Below are 11,551 nucleotides of genomic sequence, written 5' to 3'. Positions count from 1 at the left end.
GGCGGGGGCGATTGCTTCGCGGTGTCCGTCGCCTCGCCTCTGCGTTATTAACCTCAATTGTGGTGGTGTGGGATTTATTTTTTCGGTAGTATAGTCGGTTTGGAAGCTGTGTAGTAGTGCTTTTAATTTTTTTTAGGCGTTCATTTTTTATATATATATATATTTTCAATCTTTACCTGCAGTACCTTCGATGCTACAGATTGGTCGTGGGTCGTCGGTGTGCTGCATTATATTAAGCATTATTGTCGTTGTGAAGTATTTTGAAACAAGAATTACCACAGGCTAGCCACGATGGAAGTTTCCTATTTTAAAGCCATAAGGCATATTGATAACATTTGGTCTTAGTTTTCTTTGGCCAAGGGGCACATAATGCTTCCCCCCTCCCCCTTCTTAAGTACGGCATCATCACTGGTCTGAAAAGCTAAGTTATATTTAAAATTCATATGAATTGGACATGTTTCTTTTTCTTAATCTACTAAGAAAATATCCTGGATTATATACATACACACACATTTTCAACAGGAGGCCTAAAATACTTGCTCAGGTTGTTAAGGTGTGTTGCGGATGTTACGGACTGTGGAGGCTGACTTTAGGAGTTCAAAATGCAAATCAGGCCACAAGATTAAGTTTTATTATTCTCTCCAGTGAAATACATGTTTTATGGTAATATGGAACTCTTGCATAATTCCAGTGTGTTGCTGTGTTCTGTGCGAGACAAGGTCATAGAAAATTGGATTGTTAGGATGTAAAAGATGGGATGTTAGAATGATTTTTTTAATTAAAAACATAAATATATTGTAATGATATCTTTAGCAAAATACAGCCTATTTAGGAAGCGCTTTTAAATATGTTTGTCCTGGCTGATTCTCGGATGTATTATTTTCAAACAAACTCATACGTAGTGTTTTATTGTGAAGAATCAAAACTTTTGATAAATTTTCTTTTATAAACTCGAGGTAATGGTAAACTAGCTAGATAGACTTTCAGAGATAATCTTCCATGTATTAAATATTTAACTATGTTATCAAAAATCATGAAGTACAAATTAACCATGAGTATGCATTCCTGAAGACTGATTCCGATAAGGCCGAATTGACTGCAGGTTATCCTTCGGGAAGTTTGGCTTAGGGGTGCTGATTGTAACTTCCTTGATGCCATAAAGTAACTACGTGACATCATCCTGCTGTGACAACGCTTCTCCTACGCGGTAGCTTGACTTTTACGTGTTGCTGACAAATGAAAACTACTATCTGCCTTTAAGAAATGAAATATAATGAGATACTAACAGGATGGACCTTTCTCTTTAGGAAAAAAATAATTGACCTGTTCCCTAGGTAGGAGCTAAGTAGCGTTGGATAATACTGGGCAAGAAAAGTCCTATCTGCGAGTTACCTGGTGGTCCTGTCCTAACAGGAGAAGAGATATCTGAGACCTGGCTGTCGGGTAGCCTGGATGGTAATGTTGATGTTGTTTTTCACGTCCATTATTCCTACAGTCATTTTTAATGAATAGTTGACAAACATCTGATGTCCAGTGCAAGCAGTGCTGTATAATGCAAGGAGCATGAATGGATTCGGCTTGTACTGACCGCATCATTATTTACATAACTGGTTAATCATGCTAATTTTGTTCCAGCTGTCAGCCATTTGATTGCTTTAAAACTTGGAGCTTTTAAGAAGCCTCAAATCTTGGATCAGTGCTGTGAAATGCCAAAGGCCTAATTTGTTACTTCATAAAAATGCCGATGGTCTTTCTTGATACAGAAATTGGTGGGGTTTTTTTGGTGGTTTGGGTTTTTTTGTGTTTTGTTTTAGAGAGAAATCATTAAATTGTAATCTGTTTTAGGAGAAGTTTATTACAGTGTAATGATGATATTCATGATCTTGCTTTTCTTAGGTCTCGTACATAGGATGGGGAAATGGATATTGGTTTTGCCTGGTCTAGAAGAATATAAGTTATTCTAAAATCTTTATTTAATGACTGGTACTCAGGAAGCAACTTTCCAGTCTTCCAGTGCCATATTTGCAGAGCGCTAAATTGCCTCTTGGGATCTTGCTAATAGAAAATGAAAGGTGCCTGGTTTGTATGAACGTCTGTAATGTTCTTTTTCCACTTTGCCTTGCTCTGATCTGTGCAGGGAAAGTAGCGAAACGTACTGGTATCCTGCTGTCTTAAGTGCTTCAAAGAACAGCGGGTTTTTTTGTGTATTTCAGTAGCCTGGCTGCTCATTAAGAAGGCATGAGACACCGTGGAGGAGAACAACATGTATGCTGTCCTCTAGAATAAAACCTGCTAGGTCTAATTGTAGCTCCGCTAGCATTGATATACTTCAATTTGGTTACATACTGGTATCTGCTGAATAGTAGACCATGAAAAGTCCCAGAATTAATCAGTTTAGGTGGCTGTTACAGGATTGCTTTCCTGTTCGGGGCGGGGGAGAATTTGGAATGCTTGTATGTCAGAATAAGTGAATTCAGAGACTCTAAGCTTCAGGATGAATCTAGAACTAGGTGGTTGTCGCAGCTGAGCCTCTCGGTGAGTGGTGCAGGAGGTAGAAAGCTACAGAAAAGCTGGTCTTGCTTATTTATCATTCTGCAAGTAACAGTTTTTTCTTTGGTTTTCAAATTTGGGATTTGGTTGATTTTTATGACCAAGCTCCAAACTATTGAAAAAAGGCAGATTGTTTGTTGGATCAAACAGTTCTAAGGTGTGTTTTGTAGGTAACTAGAGGTTGTAGGCAGTTTTTAAGGAGAGAGCAGCTTAAATTACTGAGATTGAGTTCCTTCAAACTGTAGTATATATGTTCAGAGTTACCGCAAGAAGTTAAATGCGTGTAAATATTTAAAAGTGGAGTTTGTATGAATGATTATACTAATTAGAAACTTAGTGTAAAAGTTTTTTGTGTTTTCTGGTTGCAATGTCACTGGCAACTGGAGATGTTTTCCAGAATCTGGTCTGTAATTCACTGTTGTGCATTTTTATATGGAAATATTATTTTGAATCACTATCAAGCTTAGTGAAATGCTTTTCTTCTGTAGAGGCAATTTTTACCTCAAATTTTCTGGTATTGTTACAAAAATTGAACTTAAAAATTGATGCCCTGTACTGCGTTAATTGTTAATAGTGTGTATATCTGTTTTCATGTCACCCAGGGCTGTTAGCATAAATGACTCTAACTGGTGCCTTGAGCTTGCGTTCAAGGTCAGGCTTGGTCTGTTCACAGTGCCTATGCCTTGGCTTGCATGCCGACTTGAAAAAGCCGGCTCTTTCCAGGTGGGGAAACATGAGTGCAGAGCAGAGGAGAGCTCAGGCACGAACAGGTCCCTGCTGGCAGCGCGAGCGCAGCTGGCTCTAGCAGCGTGACCGGGTAAAACCAGTCCCAGCCCAGAACTGGACACATCTCTGTGTTGGAGGCTCCCCTTATCTGAGTTTTATGGCGGAGGTGGCTGGGTAAAGTTCTAAAGAATCTCAAACTCGGGATGTTTCGTTGTCCTGATGCATACAATTTATTTTCAAGTAATACTTCTTCCACGGTTAGGAGTATAGCTCCCTGAGCTGCCTAAAGTAGTAATTAGTTGAAATTTTTGCATGAGACCTCTGCAGTTTTCTTCCACATTGTTGACTGCTCCTGTCTTTCCTCCAAGTGCTGTTTTATTAATGTTGTCTACAGTTGCTGAGTCTTCTGTCATGTAACTGTATAATAAATACTAAATGTACAAGGCATGAGAAGTAGAATAGTTTTGGAGAGTGACCCAGACAGGAGAGCACTTGAATGCAGTCTGCTTCTGTAGGCATGGTACAAACCTGTCTTTCTGTCTTTTAGACTACTTCTATCTCCTCCTACTTTCTTGCCCTCATAATTACCTTGTACTTTGCACGTGTATACATCTGTTTTAGTGCTTATTTGAATAGCAGTCCTGGTTCCTCTCTCCGGTCGGGTCACATACATGTTTCCTATGGCTCGGATTTGATCACCTTTAGACTCCATGTTTTGGTGGTGGTTCTTTTTCAATGGAAATTTCTGTTCTTATCCCTTACAGTAAAACATTAATCTGTAAATCATTTGCTCTTTTATGCTTACAGTGCAGCACTTAATGAACAATACTTTTACAAATTAGGTAATAATCTTTTTTTTTTTTTAAAGTTCAGAGCTTAAAAACATGCCAGGCACCTTTCCTAGAGATGTTTTATGTCTGTCCTTCAAGATAGAAATCGGAAGACTCGCTTGCCTTGTTTGTTTTTCAGTGTAGCAGTAGTTACAGCCAATTTTTGGGCCTGTCATTCTAGAAGTGACTACTTAAAGATAGACAGTGGAGTCGGGGGGTCACGGCTAAAATGCTACATCTGTTTCTCTAGAGAAAATTAAATTAAAATTTAATCTCCCTGCAGAATAACCTTAGAGACTTTCCTGCAGTTCTGAAGATGTCACTTACATAATGTAGTGTCTTCTAAAATCAAACTACTAGTTTTCATTATTTAAAAAGCAGAAACCCAAGCAGAGCGAGCTCTGTACTTCTGTTTGTTGGGTCTGTTCTCTTTGGTTGAGTTTTGCCACCAAGAATTGGCTACGATACATGTTGTACCCGTGCTGGTTAAAAGCGTCAGCATGGGCGACAAAGGTGCTAATGGTGTCAGGGATGTTCTTTTACAGTTTTTTCTTTGCGTGCTTTGAAATCGTATTAATTTCTAGACTTAACATCAAACTGATAGTTTCTGAACCTTTACAAGGGCAATGGTCTTTTCATAGCTTTGCTAGAACAAAGACATTTTAAGAATCTTAATAGAGAATCGTATAATCTCATTACAACTGCTCCTGACTGTTTAAATCACTTCCTTGTACTTAAGTAACAATCTGTCACCAGCTATTTCTTGATTGTAGTTTTTGTCAGATGCAATTTATCCCCCTCCGTGTTTTTGTTATAATTTTTTTTTTTCTGATTGTGCAACCCTTAGGTTGGCAAGCAATTTCTTTCTCAAACAGTTCTTCTGACTTCATTGGGACTAATCGCATGAGTAATTGCTCACTGGTGTAAGGGTTGTACAGTTCACAAATAAGACCTTTGTTTGTAGGACCTCATGGACAAAACCCGCTAAAATAACTGATATATACAGTTCTAATACTCCTTAGGGAAAGGCAAAACAAAGTATTTGTAAAGGCGACTTCCTCCCCTGAGATGCAGGCACGAAAGACTCCCTCAAACACCTTTCCTTGTAGGTAGGAAATCTGTTCTCAAGTGGCTAGTTGTGTGCTGCTAGCTGGGTGAACAGGCCTCAAGCAGCATTTTAGTTTTGCCATTCTCCTGATTTTTATTTATTTTTTTCTTTTAGCAGTGAGGATTTCTTCAGCCAAATCTATTGACCCAATTGCTGCTGCGACTGCCTTTCTACTAACTTTCAGCTCTGTTTGAGCAGGGATGAGGCTTGTGACAACAGCAGTAAGGCATAGATGTTTGATCTAACCCTATGAAATCAGCCAAAATTTAAGTTCACAAACTAATCCTTATGCCTCTGTTCTAAATAGAACTATTTTAACACGCCTGCCTGTTCTCTGATGGATGGTGAAGCAGAATGTACTCTGTCATGCGGTATAGGTAAAGGAAAGCACTTGAATTATTATTTGAAAAACAGAAATTTAATGTTTTTAATTATTCAGTTAGCTAATTAATCAGTGAAATACTCTACCATTTTGTGACATTGCTGGAGTGTGAATATTAATGTCTGTTTAGAGAGAGATCTGAATCGTGCATTTCCAGCAAGATTCAGATCCAGGGAAGGTCTGGTGAATCTTTAAAATGCCCCTGCCCAGGTATTTCATAATTTGATAAAAACTTCTTTCTATAATGGTCATTTGAAAGCATAAGACTTGCATCTGTTCTGTTATCTAATGAAATATTTGCCTTCTGAGCCCATACTGGCTTATTGCATGGTTTTATGGTTGCTTCTTGTAATATTATGGTTCTTGCAGTGACTTTTCTTTTTTTAAAAAAATTTTTTAAGGGTGTTACTATTTTTTTTTTTTTGCTGCTGTTGTTGAGCAGAGTTCATTAAGTTAAACTTTGTCTACCAATTTAGGAGAGTGTTTCTCAAAGTAAAGATAATGCCTCTGTTGGAATGTTTTTAGATAAACAACAGAGGTGACAACAAGTACTTTTCTTAGAAATATGCAAATGCAGATCAGAAATCAATATTTAATATTGTAATTGTAGTTTTTGAGAATTTCTACAACTTATGTGTAATTTTAAAGCAGAAATTTCTACATGCTAATCAGAAGGACAGGAGGACTGTCACTGCACTGGACTATAATTATGCAGCCCATGTTTTTTTATACTTTTTCAGCAAATCAACTGCTTTCTGAAGATTTTAAAAGATTGGTGCCTGGGTGACTCCTCTGAAAGATATTTGTGTTTATGTGTTTACTGGTTCTCTTGGAAAGATTTAATAAGGAAGTAAAATAGAGGAATGTTTATAATTCGTTTTACTTGGCTTTCAGAATTCTTAAATTTTAGAGAAGCTGAAATATAAAAGCTTACGTGACAGCAAAATCACTTTTAAACTGTTTTATTGCAGAGAAGCACTGAGGTATACCATCAAAGGATGTGAGGGTTTTTTTAGTCTGCAAAACTGCTTAAGTGTTGCATTTAAAACTCACAAATCGCTGACCCCTTTGTGAAACACTGAGACAGACTGAAATGTCTGGCTTTTTTTTACGTTTGACTACCTAGTGAATAATCTCCTTTTGCCCAGCCTGCTGGTTTAAGCACACTGGATAGTAGAATTGACATTTTGGTGTCTGTCTGCCAACTAATAGTGTCTGCATATATTTAATTTCACAATAATACGAACGTATGATACCTCCAAGAGAGTGTTTACATCGGCTTTAAAAGACAGAACGTGTTGTGTAACTGAAGATGTGTAATACTGGGGAGTGCTCTGCATGGTGGGAACTCTCTGCTTACGTGTTGCAGGCTGCTGAAATGTTGAAGGGGTGAAGAACAGCAGGGTAGTGCTGGAGGTTGTCTTCATTATACTGTTTTTAATATGCTTTAGGAGGGGTTTTCTGTTCTGCGGTTTATGGTCTAGATCAAGCAAAGTATGTAAGCATGTGCTTCACTTTGAACATGTAAGGGATGTGTTGATCTGGGTCTGGTCACTAACGGTCGATGCCAAACACGGCACATCATTTTCTAGTAGTTAGCTTTCCAGGTGTAGATGCAAGAAACATGCTTGAACATCCTGAATGCAGAAATATTTTTGTTATGTACGTGCCAGCACAAAATTGTCTGGGATGCCTTGGGATGGAGCCAGATTTTTAATCTTTTTTTTTTTTTGGTCAGCTTGAATAGTGTATATAATACTATAGTCCCTTTTCCTGTCCCTGGAAATGCTGATTTTTAGTTTTATTTTAAGAAGGGGTTTCTTTTTCTTATTCAGAAGAAAAATAAACTTTAAAGGGGGAGGAAAGTCTGTGCTTGTTTTTCTTTTTTTTTTCTTTTTTTTTTTTAGTTTATGCTTTATAGAAAGGCCTGAAATATGCCATGAAAACTTTGTCTCTTTTGTCTCAAATTCAAAGTTTAGAACTTGAGCAGTAGAAGGTGGGTAGGGGTCTTGAGGTAGCGAGAGTAAGAGAAGGGGAGAAACACACTGGTGTAAGTTGCCTTGGTATTAGCACAACGTGGTCACAGTGGAACTTTTTACTAGGTACCAGAACTGGTGAATTACATATATATGTATGTGTGTCTGTGTAGATGCATGTATATATAAACCGGAGCTTTAGCTGATCAAATCTGTAATGGTAATGCCATTGGTACAGGCAAAGCTTTACAATTAAAGTGCAGTCCGTGCCTATCAGACGTGTGAAACGCATGTCTTTAAATGCCACCAGACTTGTGCTTCCCCGAAGCCAGAGTAGTCTTTTGTCAAAACTCCTATTTTAACAAAATATGGTGACTTTTGCGTTTTCTCCTTTCATGGGAAACCAGAGTAAGAGAACTAAGCCCCGCCTGCTGCTTGCATACTAAACAGATGCAAATAAGAGCCCCCTCCCTCCTGGTTGCATCCTCTCTCCTCATGGGTTTCTACACTGTTTTGATTAAAGCGGTTCTGTTGCCAACTCCCAGCCCAGAGGGCAGGTGAGAGGAAAAAAATATCCCCGATTACAGCTCAGTGATTAACATATCTTTTTGAGTTTGTAATGTCATCTTGTCACAGAAAACAAAGTTCGAGGAGCTTCGTAGAGTATAGGGTTGTCAGAAAGGCAAACATCAAAGTGGAAAGAAAAGAGGAGTTTATTTAAAATATAGTAGAAAGACTTAAAACATTCATGCTAACCTATGATAGCTATTAAAAATTTAAAAAAGCCTTTGAAGCTAAGCATTAAAGATTTAATAGTATTAATTGAATTAAGCCGTGGGAGTTAAGGATATGTAGACACATGTGTAAGTATGTATTCTAAGACATTATATATGTTAAGGAAGCTAAGGTATTGAGAGTTGAATTAATTGTACTTGGTTTATAAAGGCTACCTTAACAAAAACCTTTGTATTCTTGGACTTAATTAGAGTCGATACCATTATAACTGAAAGTGTAAATGAAAGTGCAGTGTACTTACTATCATTTTTGAAACTGCAGTGAAACAGAGACGACCAGACTTGGCATAAACAAACAAGGCAAAACAAGCCAAGTAGTTTCTAATCTACACTTTAAGGACAATTTTGTTTCTTTATATTATTAAGTCTGATTTTTTTTTTTTAAAGAATAAATACCTTTTTGCTGTTATGAATCTACACTTTAAGGACAATTTTGTTTCTTTATATTAAGTCTGATTTTTTTTTTAAGAATAAATACCTTTTCGCTGTTATGAGAACAATACCATTGTACTCCACAATATGGTTTCTTCCCTCCCCTTTTACCCCATGATACTCTGCCTGTAGTCCCAGCCGCAGGTGTGGGCTTTTTTTTGGTAGTTACACTTTCATGTTAGTTCGTAATGTATTTTCTCTTAAGACTGACTGATTTTGGTAGTTTTTAGCTTTTTTTATGTTTAGAACTTCTCGCTGTTAGGAAGATTTCTTGCTGGAGGAAGAAGATGGTCCCTCTATAGCTTTGTAAATAGATAACAAAGAGAAAAATCAGAGTCAAGTCTGTGGCACTGTAACAATTGCAGTAGCCTGGTATTGAGGGAACAATGTGTGTGGGGTGGTTTTTTTGCTTTTTTTTTTCCTTTGCAAATTGAAAACTAAGTTTAAGACTTAACATATTTGACCTGGATGTTAACAAGCAGGGAGAAGCCAGGTCCTTACGTCGTTTGCAGAAAAATGAGCCATGAAAGCTTTTGCAAGTGTGCAGGTGGCTTGGCTAAGGAAGATGATATCCAGAGGGAAGCACCATCGGACGTTATTTGATTGGCATGCAAATACTGGTGTGGAGAGACACTACCAACCTTGTCAAGAAGGATAACAAAATTGAGGGTGCTCTAAATACATTCACTTTTCCTCCTTCAGGAAGATGGTTGCTGACAGTGTGAAGCGGGTTGTTTGAGCTCTTGCTGCAAATGTAGTTACTAAATGATTCAGCATGATACCGTACCCACGCATTTTAGCAGTATTGATGAATTCATCACCCCTCTGTTAGCTGATGGATGTTAATGGGCTAGAATTTCTTCTGTGCATTTGGACTAGATGGAATGCTCTGGTGTGGGTGAGTTTTTAAGTCACTTTCTTGTTCTGTTTATAAATCTAAAGAGAGAAAATGTTTTTAATGACTTGCCTTAAAACAGTGGTTAAAAGAATAATCAACAGCACAGGATACCAGGCAGCTATGGGAGGTACAGATAGTAGTAGTACTACACAGGGGATTTACTTGCTTTTTTTTTTTTTTACACGCCTCAAGCTATAATCAGCTGCTTCAGAAATATCAGAGGCTTGAGTTTTGGATTACACATGGTAGGTATTGTCTTCTACATGTGGAATCCTTACAGGGTATGTGGAGTCTTAAGGACATCTACAGAGTTGCTGGTTGCAGAGTATCAAAGCTAAGAGGGTATAACATGTTCCCTGCAAGAGCCGCCTGGAAGACGATGACCTTTAATGATGGAACAGGCACAGATGCTTTTTAGTAACAAGTCTTTGTCATCCTCTTTGAGAAGAGCAAGCTAACTCCCACTCAAATAATTTTCCATCTAAACATCCAGAATAGATAAGAGAGTAGGTAGAATATTACTGCTGAAGGATAGGTTCAGAAAACTTGAGGAATTGTTATGATGACAGCTGAAAATTTCTGTATATCTGCATGGGAGAATGTGGGATTCACTGGCATGCATCTTCAAGCCAGGCTTTTTTTTCCTGATTCCACAAAAATCAACAAAATAATAACAACAACAAATATTTGCATTTGTGAATAGGGATGATTCCTATTAGTGCCTGAATGAAGGAATTGGAAAGTTTTAAGTAGCATAATGAAGAAGAATCCTTATATCAAATGTGCTGAGTTTTTGGGGTTTTTTTGGTCTTCTAGTGATTCACTTCCATCAAAGATGAACTTAAGAATATAGCTCAAAATCACAAACTGGGGCAGCACAGAAGTAGACCAAAGTGACTAGCAGTGGTTTTGAGTGCTGTTTCATGGTAAGCATAACCCAGTCTAAATCCAGGCTGCTGATGGCAGGGTGGTTGTGCCCTCTCCTCTGGCTGCACATACTTTCTGCCCGGCACCGCTCCTTTGGATGGAATTGCTTTTCCTGCCGAGGTGGTGATGCTAGGTACGTTAGACAGCTCTGTTAGGAAGAGAGAAAAGAGGTAGGGTTGTTTGGAAAAGATTTTGGAAATTCTGGTGTGTACAGTATGAAAAGATAAAAGATATGGAGGAATAAGAGGGAAAGCTGAACGGCAAGTGTTGCGGGACAGATGGCTAAAATCTGTGTGTAAGAAGGGTGGGGCCAAGATTTTAAGATGTTAGCCGATTTTGAAAGAGTAGAGGACTGAATTTTCTTCTTTTCTGTGGCTGTCTTCAACATGAAACAAAGTGAATGTGAGTCTTACTGTTATTAGCAGCTAGGTAGTAAAAGGCGATTTCCCAGAAAACCCAGTTTGCAGTTCTTGCACTGTTACCTGCTGAAGGCAAGCCCCAGGTCTAAACCGTCATCTTTGACTTTACCACCAATTTGAGCTTTCAAGGTGCAGCTTTACATTTTGCCTCGTGAAATGTAACTGTAGATTGCTGTTGAAATGAATGTTACTTCCCGTATTTGTGGTGTACTTTAAAGTAATTAGAGTGACCTTGGGATTAATTGGTCTGGTGACCTGATCTGTCAGAAAACCCAGCTATCCATCTCCCCCCTGCCTCCCCCGGTTTGTCAGATCAGCTCACTGAACCGATTCTATCTCGAGATCTGGCGTGAGGGGCAGGGAGGTGGCATGTGACGGCAGAGCAGGTAGGAGCAGGACGCTGCCTTCGGTAGCAGCCCTCAGCTGAGAATGGAGTGTAACGTGAAGCCACGTCCTCAGTTCCTCTCCGACCCTGACTGCTGAACAGTAGAGCCTAGTGTAAAACCCTG

The 11,551-nt window shown here is 38.6% G+C and overlaps 1 protein-coding gene across 3 annotated transcripts in view; it reads left to right on the top strand.

Annotated features, from left to right (window-relative positions):
- The first annotated feature begins 1,381 nt into the window (after positions 1-1,381).
- Positions 1,382-11,551, top strand: part of EPN2 (epsin 2) — a 42,335-nt gene continuing 32,165 nt past the window's right edge. For all 3 annotated transcript variants that reach the window (XM_009329389.1, XM_009329390.1, XM_009329388.1), the window contains exon 1: positions 1,382-1,455. The gene's annotated coding sequence lies outside the window, so the exon portion shown is untranslated. The remainder of the gene's footprint in view (positions 1,456-11,551) is intronic.

This window comes from Pygoscelis adeliae, unplaced genomic scaffold, assembly GCF_000699105.1.
Source record: "Pygoscelis adeliae isolate BGI_AS28 unplaced genomic scaffold, ASM69910v1 Scaffold467, whole genome shotgun sequence".
NCBI classification, from domain to species: domain Eukaryota; kingdom Metazoa; phylum Chordata; class Aves; order Sphenisciformes; family Spheniscidae; genus Pygoscelis; species Pygoscelis adeliae.
This window is presented reverse-complemented; position numbering and strand designations above follow the sequence as displayed.